Consider the following 13,507-nt stretch of genomic DNA (forward strand, 5'->3'; position numbering starts at 1 on the left):
GTACTAACCAGGACCAACACTGCTTAGCTTCCAAGATCAGATGAGATTGGGAGTATCCAGTGTGGTGCGGCTGTAGATGAACTTTGTGGTTTCTGAAGGAACTTTTCTACTTCTAACTACTGGTTCAAAATTGAATACGTTTTAAAATGGAATGCATCAACAGAACGGTGTTGGCAGTATAAAAATATCTACAGCACCTTGTATTCCCAGGTGGTCTCCCATCCAAGTACTAACCAGGCCCAACACTGCTTAGTTTCCAAGATCAGATGAGATTGGGCGTATCCAATGTGGTGTGGCTGTAGATGAACTTTGTGGTTTCTGTTAGAACTTTTCTACTTCTAACTACTGGTTCATAAATGAATACATTTGAAAATTGAATGCATCAACAGAACGGTGTTGGCAGTATAAAAATATCTACAGCACCTTGTATTCCCAGGTGGTCTCCCATCCAAGTACTAACCAGACCCAACACTGCTTAGCTTCCAAGATCAGATGAGATTGGGCGTATCCAATGTGGTGTGGCTGTAGATGAGCTTTATGGTTTCTGTTAGAACTTTTCTACTTCTAACTACTGGTTCATAAATGAATACGTTTGAAAATGGAATGCATCAACAGAACGGTGTACGTAGTATAAAAATATCTACAGCACCTTGTTTTCCCAGGTGGTCTCCCATCGAAGTACTAATCAGGCCCAACACTGCTTAGCTTCCTAGATCAGATGAGAATGGGCGTATCCAGTGTGGTGTGGCTGTAGATAAGCTTTGTTGTTTCTGTTAGAACTTTTCTACTTCTAACTACTGGTTCATAAATGAATACGTTTGAAAATGGAATGCATCAACAGAACGGTGTTGGCAGTATAAAAATATCTACAACACCTATGTATTCCCAGGTGGTCTCCCATCCAAGTACTGACCAGGACCAACACTGCTTAGCTTTCAAGATCAGATGAGATTGGGCATATCCAGTGTGGTGTGGCTGTAGAAGAGCTTTATGGTTTCTGTTAGTACTTTTCTACTTCTAACTACTGGTTCATAAATGAATACGTTTGAAAATGGAATGCATCAACAGAACGGTGTTGATAGTATAAAAATATCTACAGCACCTTGTATTCCCAGGTGGTATCCCATCCAAGTACTAACCAGGCCCAACACTGCTTAGCTTCCAAGATCAGATGAGATTGGGCGTATCCAGTGTGGTGTTGCTGTAGATGAACTTTCTGGTTTCTGTTAGAACTTTTCTACTTCTAACTACTGGTTCATAAATGAATACATTTTAAAATGGAATGCATCAACAGAACGGTGTTGGCAGTATAAAAATATCTACAGCACCTTGTATTCCCAGGTGGTCTCCCATCCAAGTACTAACCAGGCCCAACACTGCTTAGCTTCCAAGATCAGATGAGATTGGGCGTATCCAATTTGGTGTTGCTGTAGATGAACTTTCTGGTTTCTGTTAGAACTTTTCTACTTCTAACTACTGGTTCATAAATGAATAAGTTTTAAAATGGAATGCATCAACAGAACGGTGTTGGCAGTATAAAATTATCTACAGCACCTAGTATTCCCAGGTGGTCTCCCATCCAAGTACTAACCAGGCCCAACACTGCTTAGCTTCCAAGATCAGATGAGATTCGGCGTATCCAGTGTGGTGTGGCTGTAGAAGAGCTTTATGGTTTCTGTTAGTACTTTTCTACTTCTAACTACTGGTTCATAAATGAATAAGTTTGAAAATGGAATGCATCAACAGAACGGTGTTGGTAGTATAAAAATTTCTACAGCACCTTGTATTCCCAGGTGGTCTCCCATCCAAGTACTAACCAGGCCCAACACTGCTTAGCTTACTAGATCAGATGAGATTGGGCGTATCCAGTGTGGTGTGGCTATAGATGAGCTTTGTGGTTTCTGTTAGAACTTTTCTACTTCTAACTACTGGTTCATAAATGAATACGTTTGAAAATGGAATGCATCAACAGAACGGTGTTGGCAGTATAAAATTATCTACAGCACCTATGTATTCCCAGGTGGTCTCCCATCCAAGTACTAACCAGGCCCAACACTGCTTAGCTTCTAAGATCAGATGAGATTGGGCATATCCAGTGTGGTGTGGCTGTAGAAGAGCTTTATGGTTTTTGTTAGTACTTTTCTACTTCTAACTACTGGTTCATAAATGAATACGTTTGAAAATGGAATGCATCAACATAACGGTGTTGGCAGTATAAAATTATCTACAGCACCTTGTATTCCCAGGTGGTCTCCCATTCAAGTACTAACCAGGCCCAACACTGCTTAGCTTCCAAGATCAGATGAGATTGGGCATATCCAGTGTGGTGTAGCTGTAGAAGAGCTTTATGGTTTCTGTTAGTACTTTTCTTCTTCTAACTACTGGTTCATAAATGAATACGTTTGAAAATGGAATGCATCAACTGAACGGTGTTGGTAGTATAAAAATATCTACAGCACCTTGTATTCCCAGGTGGTCTCCCATCCAAGTACCTTCCAGGCCCAACACTGCTTAGCTTCCAAGATCAGATGAGATTGGGCGTATCCAGTGTGGTGTGGCTGTAGATGAGCTTTGTGGTTTCTGTTAGAGCTTTTCTACTTCTAACTACTGGTTCATAAATGAATACGTTTGAAAATGGAATGCATCAACAGAACGGTGTTGGCAGTATAAAAATATCTACATCACCTTGTATTCCCAGGTGGTCTCCCATCCAAGTACTAACCAGGCCCAACACTGCTTAGCTTCCAAGATCAGATGAGATTGGGCGTATCCAGTGTGGTGTGGCTGTAGATGAGCTTTGTGGTTTCTGTTAGAACTTTTCTACTTCTAACTACTGGTTCATAAATGAATACGTTTGAAAATGGAATGCATCAACAGAACGGTGTTGGCAGTATAAAAATATCTACAGCACCTTGTATTCCCAGGTGGTCTCCCATCCAAGTACTAACAAGGCCCAACACTGCTTAGCTTCCAAGATCAGATGAGATTGGGCGTACCCAGTGTGGTGTGGCTGTAGATGAGCTTTGTGGTTTCTGTTAGAACTTTTCTACTACTAACTACTGGTTCATAAATGAATACGTTTGAAAATGGAATGCATCAACAGAACGGTGTTGGCAGTATAAAAATATCTACAGCACCTTGTATTCCCAGGTGGTCTCCCATCCAAGTACTAACCAGGCCCAACACTGCTTAGTTTCCAAGATCAGATGAGATTGGGCGTATCCAATGTGGTGTGGCTGTAGATAAACTTTGTGGTTTCTGTTAGAACTTTTCTACTTCTAACTACTGGTTCATAAATGAATACGTTTTAAAATGGAATGCATCAACAGAACGGTGTTGGCAGTATAAAATTATCTACAGCACCTTGTATTCCCAGGTGGACTCCCATCCAAGTACTAACCAGGTCCAACACTGCTTAGCTTTCAAGATCAGATGAGATTGGGCATATCCAGTGTGGTGCTGCTGTAGATGAACTTTCTGGTTTCTGTTAGAACTTTTCTACTTCTAACTACTGGTTCATAAATGAATACGTTTTAAAATGGAATGCATCAACAGAACGGTGTTGGCAGTATAAAATTATCTACAGCACCTTGTATTCCCAGGTGGTCTCCCATCCAAGTACTAACCAGGCCCAACACTGCTTAGCTTCCAAGATCAGATGAGATTGGGCATATCCAGTGTGGTGTGGCTGTAGAAGAGCTTTATGGTTTCTGTTAGTACTTTTCTACTTCTAACTACTGGTTCATAAATGAATACGTTTGAAAATGGAATGCATCAACAGAACGGTGTTGGTAGTATAAAAATATCTACAGCACCTTGTATTCCCAGGTGGTCTCCCATCCAAGTACTAACCAGGCCCAACACTGCTTAGCTTCCAAGATCAGATGAGATTGGGCGTATCCAGTGTGGTGTGGCTGTAGATTAGCTTTATGGTTTCTGTTAGAACTTTTCTACTTCTAACTACTGGTTCATAAATGAATACGTTTTAAAATGGAATGCATCAACAGAACGGTGTTGGTAGTATAAAAATATCTACAGCATCTTGTATTCCCAGGTGGTCTCCCATCCAAGTACTAACCAGGACCAACACTGCTTAGCTTCCAAGATCAGATGAGATTGGGCGTATCCAGAGTGGTGTGGCTGTAGATGAGCTTTGTGGTTTCTGTTAGAACTTTTATTCTTCTAACTACTGGTTCATAAATGAATACGTTTGAAAATGGAATGCATCAACAGAACGGTGTTGGCAGTATAAAATATCTACAGCACCTTGTATTCCCAGGTGGTCTCCCATCCAAGTACTAACCAGGCCCAACACTGCTTAGCTTCCAAGATCAGATGAGATTGGGCGTATCCAGTGTGGTGCTGCTGTAGATGAACTTTCTGGTTTCTGTTAGAACTTTTCTACTTCTAACTACTGGTTCATAAATTAATACGTTTGAAAATGGAATGCATCAACAGAACGGTGTTGGCAGTATAAAAATATCTACAGCACTTTGTATTCCCAGGTGGTCTCCCATCCAAGTACTAACCAGGCCCAACACTGCTTAGCTTCCAAGATCAGATGAGATTGGGCGTATCCAGTGTGGTGTGGCTGTAGATGAGCTTTGTGGTTTCTGTTAGAACTTTTATACTTCTAACTACTGGTTCATAAATGAACACGTTTGAAAATGGAATGCATCAACAGAACGGTGTTGGCAGTATAAAATATCTACAGCACCTTGTATTCCCAGGTGGTCTCCCATCCAAGTACTAACCAGGCCCAACACTGCTTAGCTTCCAAGATCAGATGAGATTGGGCGTATCCAGTGTGGTGCTGCTGTAGATGAACTTTCTGGTTTCTGTTAGAACTTTTCTACTTCTAACTACTGGTTCATAAATGAAAACGTTTGAAAATGGAATGCATCAACAGAACAGTGTTGGCAGTATAAAAATATCTACAGCACCTTGTATTCCCAGGTGGTCTCCCATCCAAGTACTAACAAGGCCCAACACTGCTTAGCTTCCAAGATCAGACGAGATTGGGCGTATCCAGTGTGGTGTGGCTGTAGATGAGCTTTGTGGTTTCTGTTAGAACTTTTCTACTTCTAACTACTGGTTCATAAATGAATACGTTTGAAAATGGAATGCATCAACAGAACGGTGTTGGCAGTATAAAAATATCTACAGCACCTTGTATTCCCAGGTGGTCTCCCATCCAAGTACTAACCAAGCCCAACACTGCTTAACCAAGCCCAACACTGCTTAGCTTCCAAGATCAGATGAGATTGGGCGTATCCAGTGTGGTGTGGCTGTAGATGAGCTTTGTGGTTTCTGTTAGAACTTTTCTACTTCTAACTACTGGTTCATAAATGAATAAGTTTGAAAATGGAATGCATCAACAGAACAGTGTTGGCAGTATAAAAATATCTACAGCACCTTGTATTCCCAGGTGGTCTCCCATCCAAGTACTAACAAGGCCCAACACTGCTTAGCTTCCATGATCAGACGAGATTGGGCGTATCCAGTATGGTGTGGCTGTAGATGAGATTTGCGGTTTCTGTTAGAACTTTTCTACTTCTAACTACTGGTTCATAAATTAATACGTTTGAAAATGGAATGCATCAACAGAACGGTGTAGGCAGTATAAAAATATCTACAGCACCTTGTATTACTAGGTGGTCTCCCATCCAAGTACTAACCAGGCTCAACACTGCTTAGCTTCCAATATCAGATGAGATTGGGCGTATACAGTGTGGTGTGGCTGTAGATGAGCTTTGTGGTTTCTGTTAGAACTTTTCTACTTCTAACTACTGGTTCATAAATGAATACGTTTGAAAATGGAATGCATCAACAGAACGGTGTTGGTAGTATAAAAATATCTACAGCACTTTATATTCCCAGGTGGTCTCCCATCCAAGTACTAACCAGGCCCAACACTGCTTAGCTTCCAAGATCAGATGAGATTGGGCGTATCCAGTGTGGTGTGGCTGTAGATAAGCTTTATAGTTTCTGTTAGAACTTTTCTACTTCTAACTACTGGTTCATAAATGAATACGTTTTAAAATGGAATGCATCAACAGAACGGTGTTGGTAGTATAAAAATATCTACAGCACCTTGTATTCCCAGGTGGTCTCCCATTCAAGTACTAACCAGGCCCAACACTGCTTAGCTTCCAAGATCAGATGAGATTGGGCGTATCCAGTGTGGTGTGGCTGTAGATGAGCTTTGTGGTTTCTGTTAGAACTTTTCTACTTCTAACTACTGGTTCATAAATGAATACGTTTGAAAATGGAATGCATCAACAGAACGGTGTTGGCAGTATAAAAATATCTACAGCACTTTGTATTCCCAGGTGGTCTCCCATCCAAGTACTAACCAGGCCCAACATTGCTTAGCTTCCAAGATCAGATGAGATTGGGCGTATCCAGTGTGGTGCTGCTGTAGATGAACTTTCTGGTTTCTGTTAGAACTTTTCTACTTCTAACTACTGGTTCATAAATGAATACGTTTTAAAATGGAATGCATCAACAGAACGGTGTTGGCAGTATAAAATTATCTACAGCACCTTGTATTCCCAGGTGGTCTCCCATCCAAGTACTAACCAGGCCCAACACTGCTTAGCTTCCAAGATCAGATGAGATTGGGCATATCCAGTGTGGTGTGGCTGTAGAAGAGCTTTATGGTTTCTGTTAGTACTTTTCTACTTCTAACTACTGGTTCATAAATGAATACGTTTGAAAATGGAATGCATCAACAGAACGGTGTTGGTAGTATAAAAATATCTACAGCACCTTGTATTCCCAGGTGGTCTCCCATCCAAGTACTAACCAGGCCCAACACTGCTTAGCTTCCAAGATCAGATGAGATTGGGCGTATCCAGTGTGGTGTGGCTGTAGATTAGCTTTATGGTTTCTGTTAGAACTTTTCTACTTCTAACTACTGGTTCATAAATGAATACGTTTTAAAATGGAATGCATCAACAGAACGGTGTTGGTAGTATAAAAATATCTACAGCATCTTGTATTCCCAGGTGGTCTCCCATCCAAGTACTAACCAGGACCAACACTGCTTAGCTTCCAAGATCAGATGAGATTGGGCGTATCCAGAGTGGTGTGGCTGTAGATGAGCTTTGTGGTTTCTGTTAGAACTTTTATACTTCTAACTACTGGTTCATAAATGAATACGTTTGAAAATGGAATGCATCAACAGAACGGTGTTGGCAGTATAAAATATCTACAGCACCTTGTATTCCCAGGTGGTCTCCCATCCAAGTACTAACCAGGCCCAACACTGCTTAGCTTCCAAGATCAGATGAGATTGGGCGTATCCAGTGTGGTGCTGCTGTAGATGAACTTTCTGGTTTCTGTTAGAACTTTTCTACTTCTAACTACTGGTTCATAAATTAATACGTTTGAAAATGGAATGCATCAACAGAACGGTGTTGGCAGTATAAAAATATCTACAGCACTTTGTATTCCCAGGTGGTCTCCCATCCAAGTACTAACCAGGCCCAACACTGCTTAGCTTCCAAGATCAGATGAGATTGGGCGTATCCAGTGTGGTGTGGCTGTAGATGAGCTTTGTGGTTTCTGTTAGAACTTTTATACTTCTAACTACTGGTTCATAAATGAACACGTTTGAAAATGGAATGCATCAACAGAACGGTGTTGGCAGTATAAAATATCTACAGCACCTTGTATTCCCAGGTGGTCTCCCATCCAAGTACTAACCAGGCCCAACACTGCTTAGCTTCCAAGATCAGATGAGATTGGGCGTATCCAGTGTGGTGCTGCTGTAGATGAACTTTCTGGTTTCTGTTAGAACTTTTCTACTTCTAACTACTGGTTCATAAATGAAAACGTTTGAAAATGGAATGCATCAACAGAACAGTGTTGGCAGTATAAAAATATCTACAGCACCTTGTATTCCCAGGTGGTCTCCCATCCAAGTACTAACAAGGCCCAACACTGCTTAGCTTCCAAGATCAGACGAGATTGGGCGTATCCAGTGTGGTGTGGCTGTAGATGAGCTTTGTGGTTTCTGTTAGAACTTTTCTACTTCTAACTACTGGTTCATAAATGAATACGTTTGAAAATGGAATGCATCAACAGAACGGTGTTGGCAGTATAAAAATATCTACAGCACCTTGTATTCCCAGGTGGTCTCCCATCCAAGTACTAACCAAGCCCAACACTGCTTAACCAAGCCCAACACTGCTTAGCTTCCAAGATCAGATGAGATTGGGCGTATCCAGTGTGGTGTGGCTGTAGATGAGCTTTGTGGTTTCTGTTAGAACTTTTCTACTTCTAACTACTGGTTCATAAATGAATAAGTTTGAAAATGGAATGCATCAACAGAACAGTGTTGGCAGTATAAAAATATCTACAGCACCTTGTATTCCCAGGTGGTCTCCCATCCAAGTACTAACAAGGCCCAACACTGCTTAGCTTCCATGATCAGACGAGATTGGGCGTATCCAGTATGGTGTGGCTGTAGATGAGATTTGCGGTTTCTGTTAGAACTTTTCTACTTCTAACTACTGGTTCATAAATTAATACGTTTGAAAATGGAATGCATCAACAGAACGGTGTAGGCAGTATAAAAATATCTACAGCACCTTGTATTACTAGGTGGTCTCCCATCCAAGTACTAACCAGGCTCAACACTGCTTAGCTTCCAATATCAGATGAGATTGGGCGTATCCAGTGTGGTGTGGCTGTAGATGAGCTTTGTGGTTTCTGTTAGAACTTTTCTACTTCTAACTACTGGTTCATAAATGAATACGTTTGAAAATGGAATGCATCAACAGAACGGTGTTGGTAGTATAAAAATATCTACAGCACTTTATATTCCCAGGTGGTCTCCCATCCAAGTACTAACCAGGCCCAACACTGCTTAGCTTCCAAGATCAGATGAGATTGGGCGTATCCAGTGTGGTGTGGCTGTAGATAAGCTTTATAGTTTCTGTTAGAACTTTTCTACTTCTAACTACTGGTTCATAAATGAATACGTTTTAAAATGGAATGCATCAACAGAACGGTGTTGGTAGTATAAAAATATCTACAGCACCTTGTATTCCCAGGTGGTCTCCCATTCAAGTACTAACCAGGCCCAACACTGCTTAGCTTCCAAGATCAGATGAGATTGGGCGTATCCAGTGTGGTGTGGCTGTAGATGAGCTTTGTGGTTTCTGTTAGAACTTTTCTACTTCTAACTACTGGTTCATAAATGAATACGTTTGAAAATGGAATGCATCAACAGAACGGTGTTGGCAGTATAAAAATATCTACAGCACTTTGTATTCCCAGGTGGTCTCCCATCCAAGTACTAACCAGGCCCAACACTGCTTAGCTTCCAAGATCAGATGAGATTGGGCGTATCCAGTGTGGTGTGGCTGTAGATGAGCTTTGTGGTTTCTGTTAGAACTTTTCTACTTCTAACTACTGGTTCATAAATGAATACGTTTGAAAATGGAATGCTTCAACAGAACGGTGTTGGCAGTATAAAATTATCTACAGCACCTTGTATTCCCAGGTGGTCTCCCATCCAAGTACTAACCAGGCCCAACATTGCTTAGCTTCCAAGATCAGATGAGATTGGGCGTATCCAGTGTGGTGCTGCTGTAGATGAACTTTCTGGTTTCTGTTAGAACTTTTCTACTTCTAACTACTGGTTTATAAATGAATACGTTTGAAAATGGAATGCTTCAACAGAACGGTGTTGGCAGTATAAAATTATCTACAGCACCTTGTATTCCCAGGTGGTCTCCCATCCAAGTACTAACCAGGCCCAACACTGCTTAGCTTCCAAGATCAGATGAGATTGGGCATATCCAGTGTGGTGTGGCTGTAGAAGAGCTTTATGGTTTCTGTTAGTACTTTTCTACTTCTAACTACTGGTTCATAAATGAATACGTTTGAAAATGGAATGCATCAACAGAACGGTGTTGGTAGTATAAAAATATCTACAGCACCTTGTATTCCCAGGTGGTCTCCCATCCAAGTACTAACCAGGCCAAACACTGCTTAGCTTCCAAGATCAGACGAGATTGGGTGTATCCAGTGTGGTGTGGCTGTAGATAAGCTTTAGGGTTTCTGTTAGAACTTTTCTACTTCTAACTACTGGTTCATAAATGAATACGTTTTAAAATGGAACGCATCAACAGAACGGTGTTGGTAGTATAAAATTATCTACAGCACCTTGTATTCCCAGGTGGTCTCCCATCCAAGTACTAACCAGGCCCAACACTGCTTAGCTTCCAAGATCAGATGAGATTGGGCGTATCCAGTGTGGTGTGGCTGTAGATGAGCTTTGTGGTTTCTGTTAGAACTTTTCTACTTCTAACTACTGGTTCATAAATGAATACGTTTGAAAATGGAATGCATCAACAGAACGGTGTTGGCAGTATAAAAATATCTACAGCACTTTGTATTCCCAGGTGGTCTCCCATCCAAGTACTAACCAGGCCCAACACTGCTTAGCTTCCAAGATCAGATGAGATTGGGCGTATCCAGTGTGGTGTGGCTGTAGATGAGTTTTGTGGTTTCTGTTAGAACTTTTCTACTTCTAACTACTGGTTCATAAATGAATACGCTTGAAAATGGAATGCATCAACAGAACGGTGTTGGCAGTATAAAAATATCTACAACACTTTGTATTCCCAGGTGGTCTCCCATCCAAGTACTAACAAGGCCCAGCACTGCTTAGCTTCCAAGATCAGACGAGATTGGGCGTATCCAGTGTTGTGTTGCTGTAGATGAGCATTGTGGTTTCTGTTAGAACTTTTCTACTTCTAACTACAGGTTCATAAATGAATACGTTTGAAAATGGAATGCATCAACAGAACAGTGTTGGCAGTATTAAAATATCTACAGCACCTTGTATTCCCAGGTGGTCTCCCATCCAAGTACTAACAAGGCCTTACACTGCTTAGCTTCCAAGATCAGACGAGATTGGGCGTATCCAGTGTGGTGTGGCTGTAGATGAGATTTGCGGTTTCTGTAGGAAATTTTCTACTTCTAACTACTGGTTCATAAATGAATACGTTTGAAAATGGAATGCATCAACAGAACGGTGTTGGCAGTATAAAAATATCTACAGCGCCTTGTATTACCAGGTGGTCTCCATCCAAGTACTAACCAGGCCCAACACTGCTTAGCTTCCAAGATCAGATGAGATTGGGCGTATCCAGTGTGGTGTGGCTGTAGATGAGCTTTGTAGTTTCTGTTAGAACTTTTCTACTTCTAACTACTGGTTCATAAATGAATACGTTTGAAAATGGAATGCATCAACAGAACGGTGTTGGCAGTATAAAAATATCTACAGCACCTTGTATTCCCAGGTGGTCTCCCATCCAAGTACTAACCAGGCCCAACACTGCTTAGCTTCCAAGATCAGATGAGATTGGGCATATCCAGTTTTGTGTGGCTGTAGATGAGCTTTGTGGTTTCTGTTAGAACTTTTCTACTACTAACTACTGGTTCATAAATGAATACGTTTGAAAATGGAATGCATCAACAGAACGGTGTTGGTAGTATAAAAATATCTACAGCAACTTGTATTCCCAGGTGGTCTCCCATCCAAGTACTAACCAGGCCAAACACTGCTTAGCTTCCAAGATCAGACGAGATTGGGCGTATCCAGTGTGGTGTGGCTGTAGATAAGCTTTATGGTTTCTGTTAGAACTTTTCTACTTCTAACTACTGGTTCATAAATGAATACGTTTTAAAATGGAACGCATCAACAGAACGGTGTTGGTAGTATAAAATTATCTACAGCACCTTGTATTCCCAGGTGGTCTCCCATCCAAGTACTAACAAGGCCCAATACTGCTTAGCTTCCAAGATCAGATGAGATTGGGCGTATCCAGTGTGGTGTGGCTGTAGATGAGCTTTGTGGTTTCTGTTAGAACTTTTCTACTTCTAACTACTGGTTCATAAATAAATACGTTTGAAAATGGAATGCATCAACAGAACGGTGTTGGCAGTATAAAAATATCTACAGCACTTTGTATTCCCAGGTGGTCTCCCATCCAAGTACTAACCAGGCCCAACACTGCTTAGCTTCCAAGATCAGATGAGATTGGGCGTATCCAGTGTGGTGTGGCTGTAGATGAGTTTTGTGGTTTCTGTTAGAACTTTTCTACTTCTAACTACTGGTTCATAAATGAATACGTTTGAAAATGGAATGCATCAACAGAACGGTGTTGGCAGTATAAAAATATCTACAACACTTTGTATTCCCAGGTGGTCTCCCATCCAAGTACTAACCAGGCCCAACACTGCTTAGCTTCCAAGATCAGACGAGATTGGGCGTATCCAGTGTGGTGTTGCTGTAGATAAGCTTTGTGGTTTCTGTTAGAACTTTTCTACTTCTAACTACAGGTTCATAAATGAATACGTTTGAAAATGGAATGCATCAACAGAACAGTGTTGGCAGTATAAAAATATCTACAGCACCTTGTATTCCCAGGTGGTCTCCCATCCAAGTACTAACAAGACCTTACACTGCTTTGCTTCCAAGATCAGACGAGATTGGGCGTATCCAGTGTGGTGTGGCTGTAGATGAGATTTGCGGTTTCTGTAGGAAATTTTCTACTTCTAACTACTGGTTCTTAAATGAATACGTTTGAAAATGGAATGCATCAACAGAACGGTGTTGGCAGTATAAAAATATCTACAGCACCTTGTATTACCAGGTGGTCTCCCATCCAAGTACTAACCAGGCCCAACACTGCTTAGCTTCCAAGATCAGATGAGATTGGGCGTATCCAGTGTGGTGTGGCTGTAGATGAGCTTTGTGGTTTCTGTTAGAACTTTTCTACTTCTAACTACTGGTTCATAAATGAATACGTTTGAAAATGGAATGCATCAACAGAACGGTGTTGGCAGTATAAAAATATCTACAGCACCTTGTATTCCCAGGTGATCTCCCATCCAAGTACTAACCAGGCCCAACACTGCTTAGCTTCCAAGATCAGATGAGATTGGGCATATCCAGTTTGGTGTGGCTGTAGATGAGCTTTGTGGTTTCTGTTAGAACTTTTCTACTACTAACTACTGGTTCATAAATGAATACGTTTGAAAATGGAATGCATCAACAGAACGGTGTTGGCAGTATAAAAATATCTACAGCACCTTGTATTCCCAGGTGGTCTCCCATCCAAGTACTAACCAGGCCCAACACTGCTTAGCTTCCAAGATCAGATGAGATTGGGCGTATCCAATGTGGTGTGGCTGTAGATGAACTTTGTGGTTTCTGTTAGAACTTTTCTACTTCTAACTACTGGTTCATAAATGAATACGTTTTAAAATGGAATGCATCAACAGAACGGTGTTGGCAGTATAAAATTATCTACATCACCTTGTATTCCCAGGTGGACTCCCATCCAAGTACTAACCAGGCCCAACACTGCTTAGCTTCCAAGATCAGATGAGATTGGGCATATCCAGTGTGGTGTGGCTGTAGAAGAGCTTTATAGTTTCTGTTAGTACTTTTCTACTTCTAACTACTGGTTCATAAATGAAT

The 13,507-nt window shown here is 41.2% G+C and overlaps 43 non-coding genes and 17 pseudogenes across 43 annotated transcripts in view; all 60 read right to left on the minus strand.

Annotated features, from left to right (window-relative positions):
• LOC135069963 (5S ribosomal RNA) overlaps positions 1-78 on the minus strand; it is a 119-nt gene extending 41 nt beyond the window's left edge. The window contains exon 1 of the ribosomal RNA XR_010256141.1: positions 1-78. This exon is cut by the window's left edge and continues 41 nt beyond it. This is a non-coding gene — a ribosomal RNA (5S ribosomal RNA).
• Positions 79-185: 107 nt separating this feature from the next.
• LOC135068612 (5S ribosomal RNA) lies at positions 186-304 on the minus strand. The gene has a single exon (XR_010254806.1). It is a non-coding gene; the product is annotated as a 5S ribosomal RNA (ribosomal RNA).
• A 107-nt stretch (positions 305-411) lies between these two features.
• LOC135066111 (5S ribosomal RNA) lies at positions 412-530 on the minus strand. Its single transcript, XR_010252368.1, has one exon. It is a non-coding gene; the product is annotated as a 5S ribosomal RNA (ribosomal RNA).
• Positions 531-637: 107 nt separating this feature from the next.
• On the minus strand, positions 638-756 carry LOC134890170 (5S ribosomal RNA; annotated as a pseudogene).
• A 107-nt stretch (positions 757-863) lies between these two features.
• On the minus strand, positions 864-983 carry LOC134895150 (5S ribosomal RNA; annotated as a pseudogene).
• Positions 984-1,090: 107 nt separating this feature from the next.
• LOC135064732 (5S ribosomal RNA) lies at positions 1,091-1,209 on the minus strand. Its single transcript, XR_010251033.1, has one exon. It is a non-coding gene; the product is annotated as a 5S ribosomal RNA (ribosomal RNA).
• A 107-nt stretch (positions 1,210-1,316) lies between these two features.
• On the minus strand, positions 1,317-1,435 carry LOC134885440 (5S ribosomal RNA). The gene has a single exon (XR_010169554.1). It is a non-coding gene; the product is annotated as a 5S ribosomal RNA (ribosomal RNA).
• Positions 1,436-1,542: 107 nt separating this feature from the next.
• Positions 1,543-1,661, minus strand: LOC135064604 (5S ribosomal RNA). The gene has a single exon (XR_010250910.1). It is a non-coding gene; the product is annotated as a 5S ribosomal RNA (ribosomal RNA).
• Positions 1,662-1,768: 107 nt separating this feature from the next.
• Positions 1,769-1,887, minus strand: LOC134892456 (5S ribosomal RNA; annotated as a pseudogene).
• Positions 1,888-1,994: 107 nt separating this feature from the next.
• Positions 1,995-2,114, minus strand: LOC134891030 (5S ribosomal RNA; annotated as a pseudogene).
• A 107-nt stretch (positions 2,115-2,221) lies between these two features.
• LOC134884820 (5S ribosomal RNA) lies at positions 2,222-2,340 on the minus strand. The gene has a single exon (XR_010168952.1). It is a non-coding gene; the product is annotated as a 5S ribosomal RNA (ribosomal RNA).
• Positions 2,341-2,447: 107 nt separating this feature from the next.
• Positions 2,448-2,566, minus strand: LOC135065117 (5S ribosomal RNA). The gene has a single exon (XR_010251406.1). It is a non-coding gene; the product is annotated as a 5S ribosomal RNA (ribosomal RNA).
• A 107-nt stretch (positions 2,567-2,673) lies between these two features.
• On the minus strand, positions 2,674-2,792 carry LOC135064972 (5S ribosomal RNA). Its single transcript, XR_010251267.1, has one exon. It is a non-coding gene; the product is annotated as a 5S ribosomal RNA (ribosomal RNA).
• Positions 2,793-2,899: 107 nt separating this feature from the next.
• On the minus strand, positions 2,900-3,018 carry LOC134897184 (5S ribosomal RNA). Its single transcript, XR_010172085.1, has one exon. It is a non-coding gene; the product is annotated as a 5S ribosomal RNA (ribosomal RNA).
• A 107-nt stretch (positions 3,019-3,125) lies between these two features.
• LOC135068613 (5S ribosomal RNA) lies at positions 3,126-3,244 on the minus strand. Its single transcript, XR_010254807.1, has one exon. It is a non-coding gene; the product is annotated as a 5S ribosomal RNA (ribosomal RNA).
• A 107-nt stretch (positions 3,245-3,351) lies between these two features.
• On the minus strand, positions 3,352-3,470 carry LOC134893304 (5S ribosomal RNA; annotated as a pseudogene).
• Positions 3,471-3,577: 107 nt separating this feature from the next.
• On the minus strand, positions 3,578-3,696 carry LOC135064513 (5S ribosomal RNA). The gene has a single exon (XR_010250823.1). It is a non-coding gene; the product is annotated as a 5S ribosomal RNA (ribosomal RNA).
• Positions 3,697-3,803: 107 nt separating this feature from the next.
• Positions 3,804-3,922, minus strand: LOC134899317 (5S ribosomal RNA). The gene has a single exon (XR_010172997.1). It is a non-coding gene; the product is annotated as a 5S ribosomal RNA (ribosomal RNA).
• Positions 3,923-4,029: 107 nt separating this feature from the next.
• Positions 4,030-4,148, minus strand: LOC134885872 (5S ribosomal RNA). Its single transcript, XR_010169976.1, has one exon. It is a non-coding gene; the product is annotated as a 5S ribosomal RNA (ribosomal RNA).
• Positions 4,149-4,254: 106 nt separating this feature from the next.
• Positions 4,255-4,373, minus strand: LOC135066707 (5S ribosomal RNA). The gene has a single exon (XR_010252947.1). It is a non-coding gene; the product is annotated as a 5S ribosomal RNA (ribosomal RNA).
• A 107-nt stretch (positions 4,374-4,480) lies between these two features.
• On the minus strand, positions 4,481-4,599 carry LOC135065053 (5S ribosomal RNA). The gene has a single exon (XR_010251345.1). It is a non-coding gene; the product is annotated as a 5S ribosomal RNA (ribosomal RNA).
• A 106-nt stretch (positions 4,600-4,705) lies between these two features.
• On the minus strand, positions 4,706-4,824 carry LOC135066708 (5S ribosomal RNA). Its single transcript, XR_010252948.1, has one exon. It is a non-coding gene; the product is annotated as a 5S ribosomal RNA (ribosomal RNA).
• A 107-nt stretch (positions 4,825-4,931) lies between these two features.
• LOC135061703 (5S ribosomal RNA) lies at positions 4,932-5,050 on the minus strand. Its single transcript, XR_010248076.1, has one exon. It is a non-coding gene; the product is annotated as a 5S ribosomal RNA (ribosomal RNA).
• Positions 5,051-5,157: 107 nt separating this feature from the next.
• LOC134891509 (5S ribosomal RNA) lies at positions 5,158-5,296 on the minus strand (annotated as a pseudogene).
• A 107-nt stretch (positions 5,297-5,403) lies between these two features.
• Positions 5,404-5,522, minus strand: LOC135068081 (5S ribosomal RNA). The gene has a single exon (XR_010254288.1). It is a non-coding gene; the product is annotated as a 5S ribosomal RNA (ribosomal RNA).
• Positions 5,523-5,629: 107 nt separating this feature from the next.
• LOC134894993 (5S ribosomal RNA) lies at positions 5,630-5,748 on the minus strand (annotated as a pseudogene).
• A 107-nt stretch (positions 5,749-5,855) lies between these two features.
• LOC135068748 (5S ribosomal RNA) lies at positions 5,856-5,974 on the minus strand. The gene has a single exon (XR_010254940.1). It is a non-coding gene; the product is annotated as a 5S ribosomal RNA (ribosomal RNA).
• Positions 5,975-6,081: 107 nt separating this feature from the next.
• On the minus strand, positions 6,082-6,200 carry LOC135058365 (5S ribosomal RNA). The gene has a single exon (XR_010244795.1). It is a non-coding gene; the product is annotated as a 5S ribosomal RNA (ribosomal RNA).
• Positions 6,201-6,307: 107 nt separating this feature from the next.
• LOC134891917 (5S ribosomal RNA) lies at positions 6,308-6,426 on the minus strand (annotated as a pseudogene).
• Positions 6,427-6,533: 107 nt separating this feature from the next.
• On the minus strand, positions 6,534-6,652 carry LOC135064514 (5S ribosomal RNA). Its single transcript, XR_010250824.1, has one exon. It is a non-coding gene; the product is annotated as a 5S ribosomal RNA (ribosomal RNA).
• A 107-nt stretch (positions 6,653-6,759) lies between these two features.
• LOC134899328 (5S ribosomal RNA) lies at positions 6,760-6,878 on the minus strand. The gene has a single exon (XR_010173008.1). It is a non-coding gene; the product is annotated as a 5S ribosomal RNA (ribosomal RNA).
• A 107-nt stretch (positions 6,879-6,985) lies between these two features.
• Positions 6,986-7,104, minus strand: LOC134885873 (5S ribosomal RNA). Its single transcript, XR_010169978.1, has one exon. It is a non-coding gene; the product is annotated as a 5S ribosomal RNA (ribosomal RNA).
• A 106-nt stretch (positions 7,105-7,210) lies between these two features.
• Positions 7,211-7,329, minus strand: LOC135066709 (5S ribosomal RNA). The gene has a single exon (XR_010252949.1). It is a non-coding gene; the product is annotated as a 5S ribosomal RNA (ribosomal RNA).
• Positions 7,330-7,436: 107 nt separating this feature from the next.
• Positions 7,437-7,555, minus strand: LOC135065054 (5S ribosomal RNA). Its single transcript, XR_010251346.1, has one exon. It is a non-coding gene; the product is annotated as a 5S ribosomal RNA (ribosomal RNA).
• A 106-nt stretch (positions 7,556-7,661) lies between these two features.
• Positions 7,662-7,780, minus strand: LOC135066711 (5S ribosomal RNA). Its single transcript, XR_010252951.1, has one exon. It is a non-coding gene; the product is annotated as a 5S ribosomal RNA (ribosomal RNA).
• Positions 7,781-7,887: 107 nt separating this feature from the next.
• On the minus strand, positions 7,888-8,006 carry LOC135061819 (5S ribosomal RNA). Its single transcript, XR_010248188.1, has one exon. It is a non-coding gene; the product is annotated as a 5S ribosomal RNA (ribosomal RNA).
• A 107-nt stretch (positions 8,007-8,113) lies between these two features.
• On the minus strand, positions 8,114-8,252 carry LOC134891510 (5S ribosomal RNA; annotated as a pseudogene).
• Positions 8,253-8,359: 107 nt separating this feature from the next.
• On the minus strand, positions 8,360-8,478 carry LOC135068082 (5S ribosomal RNA). The gene has a single exon (XR_010254289.1). It is a non-coding gene; the product is annotated as a 5S ribosomal RNA (ribosomal RNA).
• Positions 8,479-8,585: 107 nt separating this feature from the next.
• On the minus strand, positions 8,586-8,704 carry LOC134894507 (5S ribosomal RNA; annotated as a pseudogene).
• Positions 8,705-8,811: 107 nt separating this feature from the next.
• LOC135068749 (5S ribosomal RNA) lies at positions 8,812-8,930 on the minus strand. Its single transcript, XR_010254941.1, has one exon. It is a non-coding gene; the product is annotated as a 5S ribosomal RNA (ribosomal RNA).
• A 107-nt stretch (positions 8,931-9,037) lies between these two features.
• LOC135058366 (5S ribosomal RNA) lies at positions 9,038-9,156 on the minus strand. The gene has a single exon (XR_010244796.1). It is a non-coding gene; the product is annotated as a 5S ribosomal RNA (ribosomal RNA).
• Positions 9,157-9,263: 107 nt separating this feature from the next.
• On the minus strand, positions 9,264-9,382 carry LOC135065055 (5S ribosomal RNA). Its single transcript, XR_010251347.1, has one exon. It is a non-coding gene; the product is annotated as a 5S ribosomal RNA (ribosomal RNA).
• Positions 9,383-9,489: 107 nt separating this feature from the next.
• Positions 9,490-9,608, minus strand: LOC134886522 (5S ribosomal RNA). Its single transcript, XR_010170602.1, has one exon. It is a non-coding gene; the product is annotated as a 5S ribosomal RNA (ribosomal RNA).
• A 107-nt stretch (positions 9,609-9,715) lies between these two features.
• Positions 9,716-9,834, minus strand: LOC135064516 (5S ribosomal RNA). The gene has a single exon (XR_010250825.1). It is a non-coding gene; the product is annotated as a 5S ribosomal RNA (ribosomal RNA).
• Positions 9,835-9,941: 107 nt separating this feature from the next.
• LOC135066043 (5S ribosomal RNA) lies at positions 9,942-10,060 on the minus strand. Its single transcript, XR_010252304.1, has one exon. It is a non-coding gene; the product is annotated as a 5S ribosomal RNA (ribosomal RNA).
• Positions 10,061-10,167: 107 nt separating this feature from the next.
• On the minus strand, positions 10,168-10,286 carry LOC134899340 (5S ribosomal RNA). Its single transcript, XR_010173019.1, has one exon. It is a non-coding gene; the product is annotated as a 5S ribosomal RNA (ribosomal RNA).
• Positions 10,287-10,393: 107 nt separating this feature from the next.
• LOC135065057 (5S ribosomal RNA) lies at positions 10,394-10,512 on the minus strand. The gene has a single exon (XR_010251349.1). It is a non-coding gene; the product is annotated as a 5S ribosomal RNA (ribosomal RNA).
• A 107-nt stretch (positions 10,513-10,619) lies between these two features.
• On the minus strand, positions 10,620-10,738 carry LOC134892168 (5S ribosomal RNA; annotated as a pseudogene).
• A 107-nt stretch (positions 10,739-10,845) lies between these two features.
• On the minus strand, positions 10,846-10,964 carry LOC135060919 (5S ribosomal RNA). Its single transcript, XR_010247315.1, has one exon. It is a non-coding gene; the product is annotated as a 5S ribosomal RNA (ribosomal RNA).
• Positions 10,965-11,071: 107 nt separating this feature from the next.
• Positions 11,072-11,189, minus strand: LOC134893023 (5S ribosomal RNA; annotated as a pseudogene).
• Positions 11,190-11,296: 107 nt separating this feature from the next.
• LOC134890745 (5S ribosomal RNA) lies at positions 11,297-11,415 on the minus strand (annotated as a pseudogene).
• Positions 11,416-11,522: 107 nt separating this feature from the next.
• Positions 11,523-11,641, minus strand: LOC134888251 (5S ribosomal RNA; annotated as a pseudogene).
• A 107-nt stretch (positions 11,642-11,748) lies between these two features.
• LOC134901292 (5S ribosomal RNA) lies at positions 11,749-11,867 on the minus strand. The gene has a single exon (XR_010174782.1). It is a non-coding gene; the product is annotated as a 5S ribosomal RNA (ribosomal RNA).
• Positions 11,868-11,974: 107 nt separating this feature from the next.
• On the minus strand, positions 11,975-12,093 carry LOC135065058 (5S ribosomal RNA). Its single transcript, XR_010251350.1, has one exon. It is a non-coding gene; the product is annotated as a 5S ribosomal RNA (ribosomal RNA).
• Positions 12,094-12,200: 107 nt separating this feature from the next.
• Positions 12,201-12,319, minus strand: LOC134888362 (5S ribosomal RNA; annotated as a pseudogene).
• Positions 12,320-12,426: 107 nt separating this feature from the next.
• On the minus strand, positions 12,427-12,545 carry LOC134885865 (5S ribosomal RNA). Its single transcript, XR_010169968.1, has one exon. It is a non-coding gene; the product is annotated as a 5S ribosomal RNA (ribosomal RNA).
• Positions 12,546-12,652: 107 nt separating this feature from the next.
• LOC135067455 (5S ribosomal RNA) lies at positions 12,653-12,771 on the minus strand. Its single transcript, XR_010253668.1, has one exon. It is a non-coding gene; the product is annotated as a 5S ribosomal RNA (ribosomal RNA).
• A 107-nt stretch (positions 12,772-12,878) lies between these two features.
• Positions 12,879-12,997, minus strand: LOC134887396 (5S ribosomal RNA; annotated as a pseudogene).
• A 107-nt stretch (positions 12,998-13,104) lies between these two features.
• Positions 13,105-13,223, minus strand: LOC135058303 (5S ribosomal RNA). Its single transcript, XR_010244734.1, has one exon. It is a non-coding gene; the product is annotated as a 5S ribosomal RNA (ribosomal RNA).
• A 107-nt stretch (positions 13,224-13,330) lies between these two features.
• On the minus strand, positions 13,331-13,449 carry LOC134889764 (5S ribosomal RNA; annotated as a pseudogene).
• Positions 13,450-13,507: the final 58 nt, after the last annotated feature.

This window comes from Pseudophryne corroboree, chromosome 3, assembly GCF_028390025.1.
Source record: "Pseudophryne corroboree isolate aPseCor3 chromosome 3, aPseCor3.hap2, whole genome shotgun sequence".
Taxonomy (NCBI): Eukaryota; Metazoa; Chordata; class Amphibia; order Anura; family Myobatrachidae; genus Pseudophryne; species Pseudophryne corroboree.